Raw genomic sequence first — 13,646 nt, forward strand, 5'->3', positions numbered from 1 at the left:
CTGAAATTTGTATGCCAAGCAAGAGTCTTAGGGAGGCAGGGAGAGACACCAAGTCTGTGTATCTTGGCTTCTGGTTTTATATGCACAGCCATATTTATAAATGTGCATTGTATAAACTCCAGTAAAAGATACAACAAAACCAACTTGCCTGAGAGTTCAGTGAGACGCCCTGTTAGTGCCCTCCACATGCTTCCGTTAGTAGTGGGCAGGCCTGACAACTGCACTCTACTGATGGGGTCAAACCAGTTGCTTCTGTATGGCCTACCTCTCACCTGCTCCCTTCAGTTCTACTCTGACAGCAACACCTGAAATTCTTGATGATGGATGCCTTTGGACCATTTACTATTATGGGTGTTTAACCACAGTGCTCCACCCTCCCCTGTCATGTGAATGAACATGTACATGTTGTGTGTGTGTGTGTAAGTTAGAGGACATATACATGTACGTATTTGTGCGTCTGCGTGAATGTATGCCATGCATCCTCAGAGGTCAGAAGAAGGTGTTAGATGCCCTAGAGCTGAAGTTAGAAAACAGCCGTGAGCTGCCCCAGTGTGGGTACCAGGAAGTGAACTCTGCCTTGGGTTCTCTGGAAGAGCAGGAAGCAATCATCACTCTAGGGACACACACCTTGTTTATTGAGACTGAGTCTCTCACCCGGGCCTGGAACTCGTGATTTGGCCAGGCTGGAGGTAGCTGTGCCTCGGTAATGTCTCTACCTCTGTAGTTCTAGGGTTTTAAACCAAGCCACCACATTCAGCCTTTGATGTGACCACCGTGGACCTCAAGCCCTCAGGCTTGCCTGCCGAGTACTTTATTGACTGAGCGATCTCTCCAGCCTTCCTCTCAGGCTTTTGCCTTCACATCCCCTGGGCTTCTTCCCCATGGGTTGCATCTTCTGAATTTTCCCAGAGCATTCTGGGAATAAGAAATAAGGGCCACAGGCCCTGAGGAAGGCTTGCTAAGGTGGATCCAGATGTGGAACCAGGACAGTTCAGGTCTAGAGTAAACAGAGATGAAAAGCAGTATATGAAATTATCGTGAAGACGTGTGTGTGTGTGTGTGTGTGTGTGTGTGTTCCTGCATGTGTTGGATGTATGGGGGCATCGAAAGATTGGGAAAAAAACACATGCAAACATAATGAGATTGTGATCAAAAAGGCCAAGCATACTTCCATACAGACTAACAACTCTGGAATTATCTGTGGCTATCTAGGCATGGCTCAACCGCAAAGAGTTTAGTGAGCTTGTCCTTATATGCCCAGCTACAGATTGGAATAACTACTCACTTACTGACGGCGCCCCCGAGTGTCCTTTACATTAGTCTTCATAGCATTCCTTTACTTTACGTGAGCACACCTCTGCCTTTATCCAATGGCTGAAGATTCGCTGGGCCAGGGGCCTCGACAGACACATTTGGTACCTTGTGAGCACGATGCTTGGGACACACAGCAATGAAGTTGGCTGGGTGGGTGAAGGCTAGGATGCCAGGAGAATGGGTTGCGAAGAGCACAGGTATAAGAACCACTCTCCTGGGAAGAGAAGCAGGATAGCCCTCGTTCTGGGCTCACATGGGTAGAGCTGATTTAAGGGTCTCGTCAGCTCTTTCTGCCTAGACGGCCCTGAGGAGCTTCCAGTTAGTATCAGTCTCAGTGAAGTGAGAAAAAGATGCTAGTTTCTGGCAAGTGATTGGCAGCTGCTGGTGGCTCTTATTGCCGCTGATGTTGGCCAGAAGAACAATGGTGTGCTAATACAGCCTTGTGATGGGGAGGTAGGAGTAGAGAAGGACTTGGAGGTGTTTTCTTGCTATGGGCACCAAGGTCTGATACTGAACAAAGTCGTTGTGTGGGTTTCCCCCCCCCCCACCAACTGACATCCCTTATTTAGACTTGACTGGGAGGAATGCTTGCACACACACAGAGGCTGGCCTGTCAAGGTTGGCGATGGATCTCTGAGGGATTTAAAGCCTGGTGGAGATGCCTGGACTCTGTGCTCTGGGTACAAGTTGGAGTCAACACCACTTCCTGACCCACTGAGGCTTCAGCCGTGCCTCTGTTCCCTTTAGCTTGTCAATCCCTCAGGATGGACTCAGTCCTTCTGCAGGGTCTGTTTTCCCAGGTTAGGACCTCCCCCGGGATGGAAGTATGATTTGTCCTTTCATTTCGATGTCCCCAGCTGCTTGCCCTGTGTCTCATCTCAAGCCAGCAGTCAGAGGTGTTTGCTGAAGGAAAGGATTCCTGTCCTAGTTACAGCCCCGACCGCCAGATGCTCAAAGGTTGCCCTGGTTTTGCAAGGGAAAGTGTCTCTTCAGAGAAACTGAGGCACGCTTTAGGTGAGCATCCTCTCTAACTCTTCAGTTAGTGGGGCAGTCCTTTAGTGTACAGAAGTGTGAAGATTTCTTTTTCTTCTTCTTTTTTTTTTTTTTTAAATCTTTATTTGGATTCTTGTTCCATTTCTGGAGAGGAACTCTTCTCTCAGGCTGGGGTGAGGGGCCAATGATACTTCAGAGCACAGGCCTTACGTCTTACTCACAGATGGCTACAGAGTGCTGCCCCTTCCCAGATGATCTCTTCTCAGCTGTTTGCAAAACACCCAGGGAGGAGGCGAAGCCCAGAGCCAGGCAGCCTTAGCTGTCTCTTTAAATGCCGGGGTCTGTGTGGGAGAGGGAGGGGCCAGCTCTGGAGTGCGTGAAATTCCTGGGCTCCTCCGGCAGTCTCAGGCTCAGAGCGCAGCCCTACACATCTCCTCTTGCACGCAACTCACTGAGAGGGAGAGGCAGCAGCGTGCCCTCCCCTCACCAGCCCCTGGCAGCTCCAGACACACAGGACCTGCTTCTCGCACCTCCAGCATCCTCCCTTCTTCCCTGCCACTCCCTCACAGAGAGAGAAAAAGAGAGAAAGAGAAGAAAGGAAAAGGAAAAAGGAGTCAGAAAGATTCTGGAATTTGACTCTTCCCAAGGAGGAAACACCCTGCAAACTCAGTTGATTGAAAACCAAACTGACAGATTCCCAACTTCGGTTCAACCCGGAGGTAAGCTTCTGGGGGGAAAGGCAGGCAAGAGGCAAAAGGACTCCAGGTTTTATCCTTTGGGGAAGAGGTTGAACCTGCGAGGGTAGAAGTTTTCTGTTGAGAGCGATCAACCTAGATTTTCTTTCTTTCTTATTTTTTCCTCCTCCTCCTCTTTTTTTTTTTTTAAAGCCGAATTTACTGACCATGCGAATGGCTTTTCAACTCTTCTTCCTTTACTTTGCTTTCTCCTGGAAGTTGAGTCTTTCTGTTCCAGACGTTAGGAAAGTCAGAAAATGTTTTAGATTTATTATGCACTTCCTCATTTTTAAAAACTTACTTTTTTTTTAAAGGCTTTCTTCTATTTGATTAAATTATTAATCCGAAATGATGTCAGTCTCTCACTTAGGTTAATACTTTTTTTTTTTTTTAAAAAAACATTTTGAAGCCACTTTCTTTTCCTGGAGAAGGGACTTTGAGAAACACAGGAAGATAAAACGGGATGTTGACAGGGATTTCCCCTAGCTGTTAAGGAACCGAGGTGTGTGTGTGTGAGAGTATGTGTCTGTGTGTATACACACACTTATATATAATTTATTTGGAGGGGTGTGGAAAGGTCATTCTTGACTAAAATTTTAGCTTGGACTCCTGTTATCTTGGGGAAGTGGCATACTCAAGATGTGAAAAAAAGAAATGTGTGTGTGTGTGTGTGTGTGTGTATGAGCGTGTGTGTGTGTGTGTGTGTACTCTTTGGATCAGTTACAAGGGAAATCTTCCTCCTCTGCCTTCCATTTGTTTATATTAATGATTTAGTAGCAAGCTTGTCTGAAAACTTCCACTCTGTGTAAGCACTGTGGGTTTTGCAAGCTCTCAGTGACCTTAAAGCATGCTTCAATGGATTGTTTTTTTCCCCCCAAAGCTTTGTGTTGTAGTCAGAGTTTAGGCTCTTTCCCTTTCTGTTTTTTAACCACAAAACTTAACTGCTCTAGTAACATTGTACTGATGACAATGAAAAAAAAAATCTGTCCCCCAGCCCCCATCCTTTCCTAAGCTAGTGATGTAATAGCAACCTATGGGCTCTGCTGCCTTGCAGGTGACTTACCCTGTGAGTACTTGTTACAAAAATTAATTGCTCACCTCTTCTATTTGTCTCAAAAAACCATTATGCGATGAGAAAATTATGTGCACATATATATATATATATATATATATGTATGTATGTATGTATATATACTGCGAACCATTATTGGGTTTAGGTAGAGTGGGTTTTCTCTTCCTTGATCTTTATTTTGTTTTATTATATTATTATTATTATTGAAAAGGTAAGGCTAGTCTGGGACGGAGTGATCCCAGTTGGCCCACTTAAGAGTAGATAGAATAGGAGCTATCTTCTCTCCGCTTCTTCCAGCTATTCCCGCTTTGGGGAGAGAGTGTTTCTTTTACCACCCAGATGCACCCCAACATTCGGAATGATTTTTTTCCTACTCTGGGTCTAGATGATGGCTCTGAGAGAGAGGAGGGCACTCCTTGTCACACCTGGAGGACGGTGTAGTTTCGGGGGTCAGATGACCGTATGTCTTTGTGATGAAGGGTCTGAAGGAAATTTGAACTGCCAGCACTCTGGGCGACTTGGTTGCTGGGATAGTCTATCCGGGGGCACCTGGAGGTTAGTCAGTGGAGCCCGAAGAACTGTCCCTTTCTTAATGTGCTGTTCTGGATAGAGCCTTCCTTCATCGTTCAAGGGCTTCAGCGTCGCCTTTCAAGTTACACTGGTCCCGCTGGCTATGATGGGCAAGTTTACCTAAGGGCTGCTGGTTGTGTGTCGAGAGGGTGGTGGGAGAGACTAGGCAAAGCTGGTATTTTTCTTTCTTAATCTTCAGGCTTAATCTGCCTAAGTCATATAGGGGTAAACGATATTTCAGACGGGTGCTGGTTGTGTAGACGTATTCCCATTGTTTGATTTTTTTGTTGTTGTTATTGGGGAATGGAGTAAGGGCTCTTGGCCCATTTTCTGCAGCCCTGGGTTCATCCTGTAAGCCAACCTTCCTTTTGAGAGAAGGGGGAAAAGGCTGGACGCTGGAAGTTCGCTATTAAATTGAGCAACAGGGCTGGCTTAATTTTTTTTTTAACAACTGGACTGTGCAAATGCCCTTTTCTGGAGCTTTCTGGCCCTTTCTAATGGAATCATAATTTTTGAAAATTGCTTCTTAAGAAGTGAGACCGGGAATCAAAAGAATTCTAGATTTTGAGAGACTAATACGTCTTTGCTTCTCTGGTAGCTCCCTATTATTAATTACTGGGGGGACTGGTGGGGGTTTGGCCTCTGTTTTCGTTGCTTTCTTTTTAATGCTGCGTTCTTATGTTGATGGTTGCTGCTTATATAAGGAAGGGATGTATCGAGGTGGATTGATGCTTGGGTTTTGAGATCGGCTACTGAGATTGGGTGGCGGTTGGTGTGTTTGTCGATGTGCATGGTAGGAAGGTCTTTTTTTTTGGGGTGGTGGGGGACAAGAGAATGGTCGGAGAACGGTAGATGAGATGCTCCAGTGAATGGGGACGTGAGGGGACACGGAGGTGAGGTTGGAAGTCACGGATTTGCAGAATTTCTGTCCTGTATCCCCCCTTTCTCTCGCTCCTTGAAAAAAAATCCATTATCTCTAAAAACACATTATTCTTCAATTGGCCTTTTAGAGAAAGAGAGAGAGAGAGGGGGAGGGAGGGGAGGGGTTAATTTGGTGAGGGGGCTTGGTTGTAATTAGCCCACTGCTGCAAAACTGAGATACACAAATCCATCGGCACCAGCTTTGGGGGCTCTGAGAAGCGGCGGAGAGATGGGGTTGGGTTGTCAGCCTTGGATGAACACTGTAGGCGGCGGTGGGGTTGGTGTTTGGGTATTGTGTGTGTTTGTGTCTCTGTGTGCGTGCAATTTTGTTCACCCCACCACCAATTTCCCCTCCATCCTTCTACCATCCTGCCATGGTCTTGCCTGCCATTTCCATGCACTGCCCCCTCTACCCTCTACCCAACCCCCCTTTCCTTCAGCCCTTTCCATCTCCATGAAAAATTCTGATTCTGATGACTATGCGGCTCTTTTTTTTTTTTTGTCTCTTTGCAACACAACAGTGGTGCGATGGCCTTTCCTACATGCCACACGGATGCAGCCTTCTGATAGGAGGGCTAAGTCGGCACATCCACACACGCAACGGCACACGCGTTTGCACACATACCCTCTCATACACAGGCGACCTAGGACTTGATTGCGTTTGCTTGGTTTTGCTGCCTTTGCCTCTTCCCCCGCTTCCATACCCAGCCATGGCCCCTTTGCCCATCGTCATGCAGGGAACACAGTAATGCTAAAGCCTCATCTTCTCCTTGCCACCGCTGCCGTTTTTCCCCTCTCGCTATTATTCTTTTCTAAATGCTGTGATGTGTCGCAGTTCATGGGATTAGTATGTTGGAGAGTCTTTTGGGGGAGGAGACCTCATAAGGAGGTGGGTAAATGACATTAATGATTTTTTTTTGGTGGGGGACAAATAAGCACTCAGTGATAATGATCCAATTTAACCATCCATGAAATCTATGTTTGCGGCACACTGAAGGGAGGTTGCAGGGGAAAGCGGGGTCTGGACTGGATTACCTCTGGGGGAACTTGATGCCTGGAGAGCAGACACAGCCCCCACCCCCATGCACATGGCTGTGCACTCTCACACACGCCAACACACACAACCCTGATCAGTGGACTGTGTCAACCAGAGGGCACTGCAGAATATCCCTGAGACTTGTGGTTCATTGGGAGGATAGATCGATGTCTTTGTCCTACCCCAGCTCTCTGATGTGTAGGTGATGCACGGTCTTGAAATTCTTGGTGGCCTTTGTGTTGCCTTTTGTATGGGGGCTAGAACGGTGTTTGTGTTTTTCCAGACAGTGGCGTGCCTCCGATTGGATGACATGGGATTGTCAACCCCGTACGTGTGTGGTTCGAACAGGAGGCTGCCTGACGTTTTGTGCTGGGTGGCAGTGTGTATTGGATATGTGTCTTCTTGGGAGGTGGGGTACTAAGGGGAAAGGAAGGTAAAATTGGGGGGCATTCGTAGGGGAGAGGGGAATAGAGTTTTCAAGGAAGCAGAAAAGAAGGGGGAGGGAGCTGTTTGCAATTCCAGCGGGAAGCCTCAAGTGAAATCCCCAGTCCACCAAGCAAAACTGTGGGCGGGTGAGCTCAAGGGTGATGGGTGGGTGGATGCAGACTGGAGGGGGAGAAGGGACAAGGTGGGTGAAATGAAGGGTTTCCCCTGATACCTCCCCAGAGCTCTGGGCTGAGCTCAGAGAAAGGCCTTGCTTTCCCAGGAGGTATCAGCTGCCCCTTGGGTGGTACGGCCTTGATGGAGGCTGCAGCCTGCAAGAGCTGAAACCGTCCTTGGCCATGAGATCAGCTAGAGCCCCTGTTTTCTCTGGCTTCTGACTTCAGCTGCTATGACTACTAGACGCCATTTTCCCCTTCTCCTTCAGCTAGAGGTGTGTCACTTTATTACCAATTATAAGTGAAATTGGAAAACATTAAAAAAAAATTCCTTAAAGCAAAATGTCCCATCTCTCCCGTGTCATTCTCTCTTCCTGGAGCTGACCTTGAGGAGGTAGGGAGAAAGACTTGTGTCATTGCTGGAGAAAGGGGAGAGTTGAGGAGCTGGATGCCTCTGAGGTGGATTACTGTGGCAGACCCAGAATAAAGCTCGCTCTTGGGATCTTGGGCTGTGCTTGCCTTGTATACCCTTTCAGGTGTAGATGGGAGCGTTGCAAAAGAGGCAAGCATCCCTTCCCAGGCTTGCCACCTGGAAATATACACTGTCCCAGTTGTCCAGCCACATGGCCCTCAGTGTGCGCCGCCGTCCTGGGGAAGAGCTAGTCGCGCTGCAGCTCTGATACGTAGGCTAGCTGTGGCTTTTCTGCCGATGAAGCAAGTGCGTCTGTGTGTCTGGGCCAGCCACAGGTGGCTGTACTAGGCTGGGAACAGGGGCTGTGATACCAGCACTCAGTCCCTCACTGCAGGTCATAGCCCAATGGCACCGCCTCAGAGAGGCCTTTCTTGGCCCACTTTTGAAAATAGCCCCTTTTAATGTTCTGGTGGTGCTTCTCCCCATCATACTGCCTTTGGTTTTAATGAGCTGACCATTACTGAATATTATCTAATATCTTGATAGACTGTCCTTAATTTCTGCCTAGAGAAGGTGAGCTCTTTGAGGTGAGGGGCTTAATTTTTATCCATTGCAGTGTTCCCAGGGCGGAGGACATTCCTTTGCTCATAGTGTGTGTGTGTGTGGGGGGGGTGGTGTTCAAGCAAGTATCTGCTGATTGGAGGAAAGAACCATATGGATTCAGGGATGGATCAATCTTTGCCCTAGCATATTGCTTTCTGGGAAAGCTGAACTTTGCTCAGGGCTCTCTTAGTTCTTTCTGCAAGTCTAGATCTCATGGAGGAGTTGTTAAATGTGAACTTGCTGAGTTCAGGAGAAAACGCTTTCTCATGCTGGCTCAGAGTCACTATGCCCCCTCATGATCCCTTGCCATCCCCACCCTCATAGGAGTAGATATGATGGACATATTATACACTCCCTTCACACCCAAGATTTTTTTTCTCAATATAGTATCTCATTTAGTCCTCCAAACAATTCAAAGCCTATCAGTATTGCTTTGTGGACCCAGATATCACTAAAGTAATCTGAAAGAATGAGCAGATCAAGGGCTTGAACTCAAGTGTGACTTATTTCAGGGCATAATCCCATTATCTTCATATTATATGGTTAGAAGGAAAAGAGAAATAAGCCACCTTCTCTTTCAGGGCTCTCAAATACAGAAGAGGAAAGCAAGGCTCATGGATGAAATGACTTGTTGAAATGAGCTGTAACCTTGGTGTGGACACAGCTAGAATCTCAGTTTCCCAGATGCCGTTGTGCTGGCCCCTTCACAGCTGTCTGTCGGCTCTCCTTCATTCATCGGGGAGTTGAGGTCTTGGTGAGAGGAGTGGCAAGTGAGCCTTGTAGGAGAACAAGTGCAATGTCGTTAGAGCTAAAGGAATTCTGGATGATGTTTCAGGATCTTAAGGCTAGAAGGTTACTGGTGGGTTCTGTTCTCAGGTTGTTAGAGCCAGATTGTGAATCAAGGCTAGCCTTTGAAGGTGTTGGAAGAAGAGACTCAACTTACATGCTTGTGTGTGTGTGTGTGTGTGTGTGTGTGTGTGTGTGTGTTGGGGAGTGATCAGTGTTCTCAATGCATATGCCATCTTGCCCATCAGTTGTAGACCTAGATGCCATAGGGGTCCCATGATTCAAGACCTAGGGATTCCACGTCTGCATCCTGACATCGTGGAACTGAGATGCTGGCAGGCTCTCCCAGCCAATTAGCTCTTAATTCTTAAGGGGGCCTGTATAGGTCTATACTCAACATGCTTCATTCTTGTCCTTAGATACACTGGTTGGAGATACTGACAGTGTTGAGTGTGTGTGAGGGTCTTTTGCCAGTCTTCCCTGCTCCACCCTTGGCTTGGACTTGAATGACCCTATGTGGGCATTAGAGAAAATGACCTTGAATGGGGGTTAGAGGTGAATGACCCGAATGGAGTTAGAGATTCTAGCCAAGAGTGCATTTGTTTGTTTGAGGAGGGGATGGGCAGAGAATAAGGAGCTTTCTAACCAGAAAAGGTTTATCCTTGGCCAGAACCTTGAAGCGTGACCTCTAGTCACTTCTGTGTGACCTTGACATGGTGTAAATGAATGCCCTGGTTTGTTGACAGTTCCTGTTTAAGACTATGTCCTAGTCTAATGATTAAGTCACAACAGTGTCCTGGTTTGGATGATAAAATATATGGTCATCCTTCTCTGAAATGACATCACCTACTTTTTCTTAATGGGACAGAGAAAAGAAGGGGGCACGCTAGAGACAAAAATCCAATTTTATCTCAAGAAGGTAACCAAGGAGAGAGCCATTCTCTGGTGACATTTCCAGATGTCCCCAATTTCTAAAGGATTAAGACCTAGATATTCTAACCAGCCCCACCACTCTTGTGTCTCCTCCTGCTACCCGAAGCAGTCTTGCTGGAGTGAATGGTAATATTTGATTCCTGACTAGGTACCGGGCACCATGCTTAGTCCTTGACCCATGCTATTCACTCCATCTTGTCCCTTCCTGACAGTCTGGTCAGAAGATAACCAAAAAGAGGTGGAAGCAAGCAGATCTCTGTGAGTTCCAGACCACAGGGATGTTTGCTACACAGAGAAACCCTGTCTCAAAAAAAAAACAAAAAAAAAAAAAAAAAAAAAAAAAAAAAACCAAACCAAGCCAAACCAAACCAAAAACAAACAAACAGAAAACAACAATGAAAAGATTACATTCAAGGTCACTGGGTAGGGGTCAACAGGCCTGGGTTTGAAGGCTCTGACCTTAACCTGTGCTGCAACCCATCTGTGTGTGGAGTTGATTCTGAGAGCTTTCCCACACTCTGGGATATGCTTAAGAAGTTGGTGTTGGTCCGAGGAGTCAGGATTAGAAAGTGGGGATTCTAATCTAGGAGCGAAACTGTTATATATATATTTGGTTTTTCAAGACAGCGTTTCTCTGTAGCTTTGGAGCCTGTCCTGGAACTAGCTCTTGTAGACCAGGCTGGTCTCGAACTCACAGAGATCCTCCTGCCTTAATGGCACTTAGGAATTCTGTCTCCCGTGTCTCAGTGACCCTCTTTACTTTATGTCCCATCTGAGGAGGGAGTTATGTGGTTTGGAATGGAGGACGGTGGGCAAAAGATAAGAAAACCAGAAACCCATTTCTGTTTCTGTTTCGTATTGTGATCCAGGGCCTTAGGCAGGTGGGGAAGGGTAGGGCACTGTGCTGTCCATGGTCCTGGAATTAGGATCTGACTCTTCCAATTTTTTAGATGGACAGCATCCTCATTTGATGAGGAAGCTGGTGGTTGGAGAGCCTAACTAGCATATTTAGGATAGTCAGCAAGAAATAGCACACCTTAGGTTGAAGTTTAGGTCTCTACCTGGAGACCTTGCTCTGTACTCTGCATGGAGGCCTGGAGAAGAGGGGCATCTTTACTAAGAGCTAGAAGAGAAAATAGTCATAAGGGAAATCTTTATACCAGTTCCCAGCGGCTGGGCAAGGCCTTTATGGTCAACATCCTGGTCAGTCATTGCTGGTCTCCTTCCCCTCACCCCAGCTAGGGTAAGAGAGCTGCTACTGATCTTAGGTTTGAATGAGGCTTGATTCAGTTTGAAGAAAAGGAGGAAATGGAACCCTGCATGGTGACACAGAAGGGGTTCCCAGAAGTTTCCCTCATTCCCAAAGAGCAATAATCTTTGCACTGAAGACAAGCTAATCTTCCTACACTCTGCCTTGTTGGGTAAGGCAAGAAGGACTAGAGGCTGCTCCCCAGAGATGGAAAGACTGGAGCAGAAAGGGAAAAGACTGGGATTCCCCGGGCTGGTAGACCCCAGGGAGAAAAAAGGAACTTTTTCTTGGTTGAGAAGCAGGCACTAAGAGAAGTGTTTCTCTGATGGAGGAGCCCCTCTGCATCCCCCAAGCTGAGCTGCATTAGCTTCGTTGCAGTCCCATTGAAGACTGTGTTTATTTTTCCAATAATGTGTTAATTAAACATCGATTTCCGGGTTGAGGAAAGGGAATTGGATTGCTAGAGCTAAATGGAGTGAGGCAGATTGGGACATGGTGAGAGGGGCTCCATGCTGGAGTCAGCATTCTCCAGCATCACCCCAAGAGGGCGGAGGGGTGCTGGGGCAGCCTTCTGGCTCCCAGTTTGCAAATGCTACCTCTATCAGAGCCTTCAAGAAGCATTCTTTCTACTTTGGCTACCAACTCTTTGTGGAACCTTGGTCCAAGGAGGAGGTACCATTATTTTCTACTTTTCTGGGCATTTTTAGCTCATGGAGAGATGATATGCCAGGTTTTGATCTTGGTACTCTGTAAGAGCACACTGTTTATTTAAGCAAACATAGGGTAGGAACTTTTTACAATTTCACCTGAGAGATGGGAAAACTCAGGCTCAGAGATTTAACAAAGTCAGGGGCAAAGACTTGGTAAAGCAAAGGAATTTTAGGGCCTAAAGAAATGGCTTTGTAAAGTCCTTGCCATGCCAGCACAGTTCTTATGTTGGATCCCAAGTATTGACTTAAGGATGCTGGTGTTATAGGCCTTTTATTGCTCCAGTTCGGTGAAGCAGAATCAGGTAGATTTATGGAGCTCACTGGCCAAGCCATCTAGTCAGTTGGTGATCTCCAGATTCAGTGAGAGACCCTGTCTCAAAAAATAAGGTGCAGAGTTGAGGAGGACACTCAGCTTCAACCTCTGGTTTCCAAATGCATGTATGTTTACACACATATGCACACACAACTGCACCCCACACTCCCCTCATGAATATACATATACCACATGTATGCATTCATACACTTAAACCCACAGAGGCAAAGGGCTGTTAGAGTAATTAAAGCTGTATATGGTTGGCAGAATAGCTATCAAATTGTTTAAGCCCCTTTAAAAGAAAAAAAAGCATCCAATAGCAACAAATAAAAGCAGTTGGTATTTTCTCATTGACTGGGATGTTCTGGACTCTCACTGTGTGCCAGCAACTGCATTAAGTGCTTTGCACACTGAGTAGAGAATTCGCTGTGTAGGTATCAGGTCACACCACCTCTACTGTACAAATGAAGAAAGCGGGGCTCACTCGCCTCTGGTTGTAGAGCTGGTAAATGATGGAGCTGGGATAAAACTTTGATGAAGATGACTTTGGATTTCATTACCTTTCACTGTATACTGAGAACATGGCTCACCAAGTTGCCTATAAGTTATGGAAAACAAAGACTTGGAGACTGTAAGATGGACCCATTGGTCAGACTGTGAACTCCAGGAATCTCAGGTCTTACAACATGGATCCACATCTGAGCCTGCCCACGTCTTAGCTCAGGTCTTTGGAAGAAGGCGTTTGTATATGTTGTTTGTTGACCTAAGTTGTAAAAGTGCATTAGAATTGTTGTTCTTGAGGGCTGAAGAGATGGCTCAGTGGTTAAGAGCACTGGCTGCTCTTCTAGAGGACCCAGGTTCAATTCCCAGCACTTAGAGATGTCTGTCCCTGAGTCTGTCTCTAGTCCCTGAGAACCTGAAATGCATGGCAAAAACATCAAAGCACACTAAATTTTTTTTCTCTGTCTACTAGGGCTCCTGAATTAAGATTCCAAACTCAAGCTGCCCTCCATAAAAATTTAGTTAGAAGTTTTAGGGACAAGACCCATGCATCATCTTCAAAGCATCTCAGGTTTCCATGCGTCTACAGAGCAGGTATTAGTGGGGCTGGAGTGGCTTCTTACCCCTACAGTGCAGGAGGAGGTGAGCAGGGACTTGCTACACATCCACAGCATCCAATGGGACAACACTTCAGCTCATCAATTTCTTTCTTACTAGGAGAATAACTTTCAGACACTGATATTCATCAACTCTCTACACATCTTTGGCTAGATGTCATCAAACTCTCTCTTCTGATCTGGGATGTGTAGAGAGGGTAACCCCGGAAGCTGCCTGGAAAGTAGGCACTGTCTGGGGGGGGGGGGGGAAGAAGGGGTTATAATATTCAGGCCAGCCTGAGAT

General features: G+C 46.6%; 1 protein-coding gene across 23 annotated transcripts in view; it reads left to right on the forward strand.

Moving 5' to 3' along the window:
• Positions 1-2,716: 2,716 nt before the first annotated feature.
• The window catches only part of Nrxn3 (neurexin 3), a 1,572,781-nt gene continuing 1,561,851 nt past the window's right edge, over positions 2,717-13,646 (forward strand). For 10 of the 23 annotated variants that reach the window (XM_026780401.1, XM_026780428.1, XM_026780435.1 and 7 more), the window contains exon 1: positions 2,719-3,026. The gene's annotated coding sequence lies outside the window, so the exon portion shown is untranslated. Of the gene's footprint in view, positions 3,027-4,452; positions 4,669-5,064; positions 5,278-5,507; positions 5,577-13,646 lie in introns of those variants that run through there. The other 13 variants (XM_026780453.1, XM_013355697.2, XM_026780458.1 and 10 more) reach the window with 6 other exon arrangements.

Source organism: Microtus ochrogaster, chromosome 1 (genome assembly GCF_000317375.1).
Source record: "Microtus ochrogaster isolate Prairie Vole_2 chromosome 1, MicOch1.0, whole genome shotgun sequence".
NCBI classification, from domain to species: Eukaryota; Metazoa; Chordata; class Mammalia; order Rodentia; family Cricetidae; genus Microtus; species Microtus ochrogaster.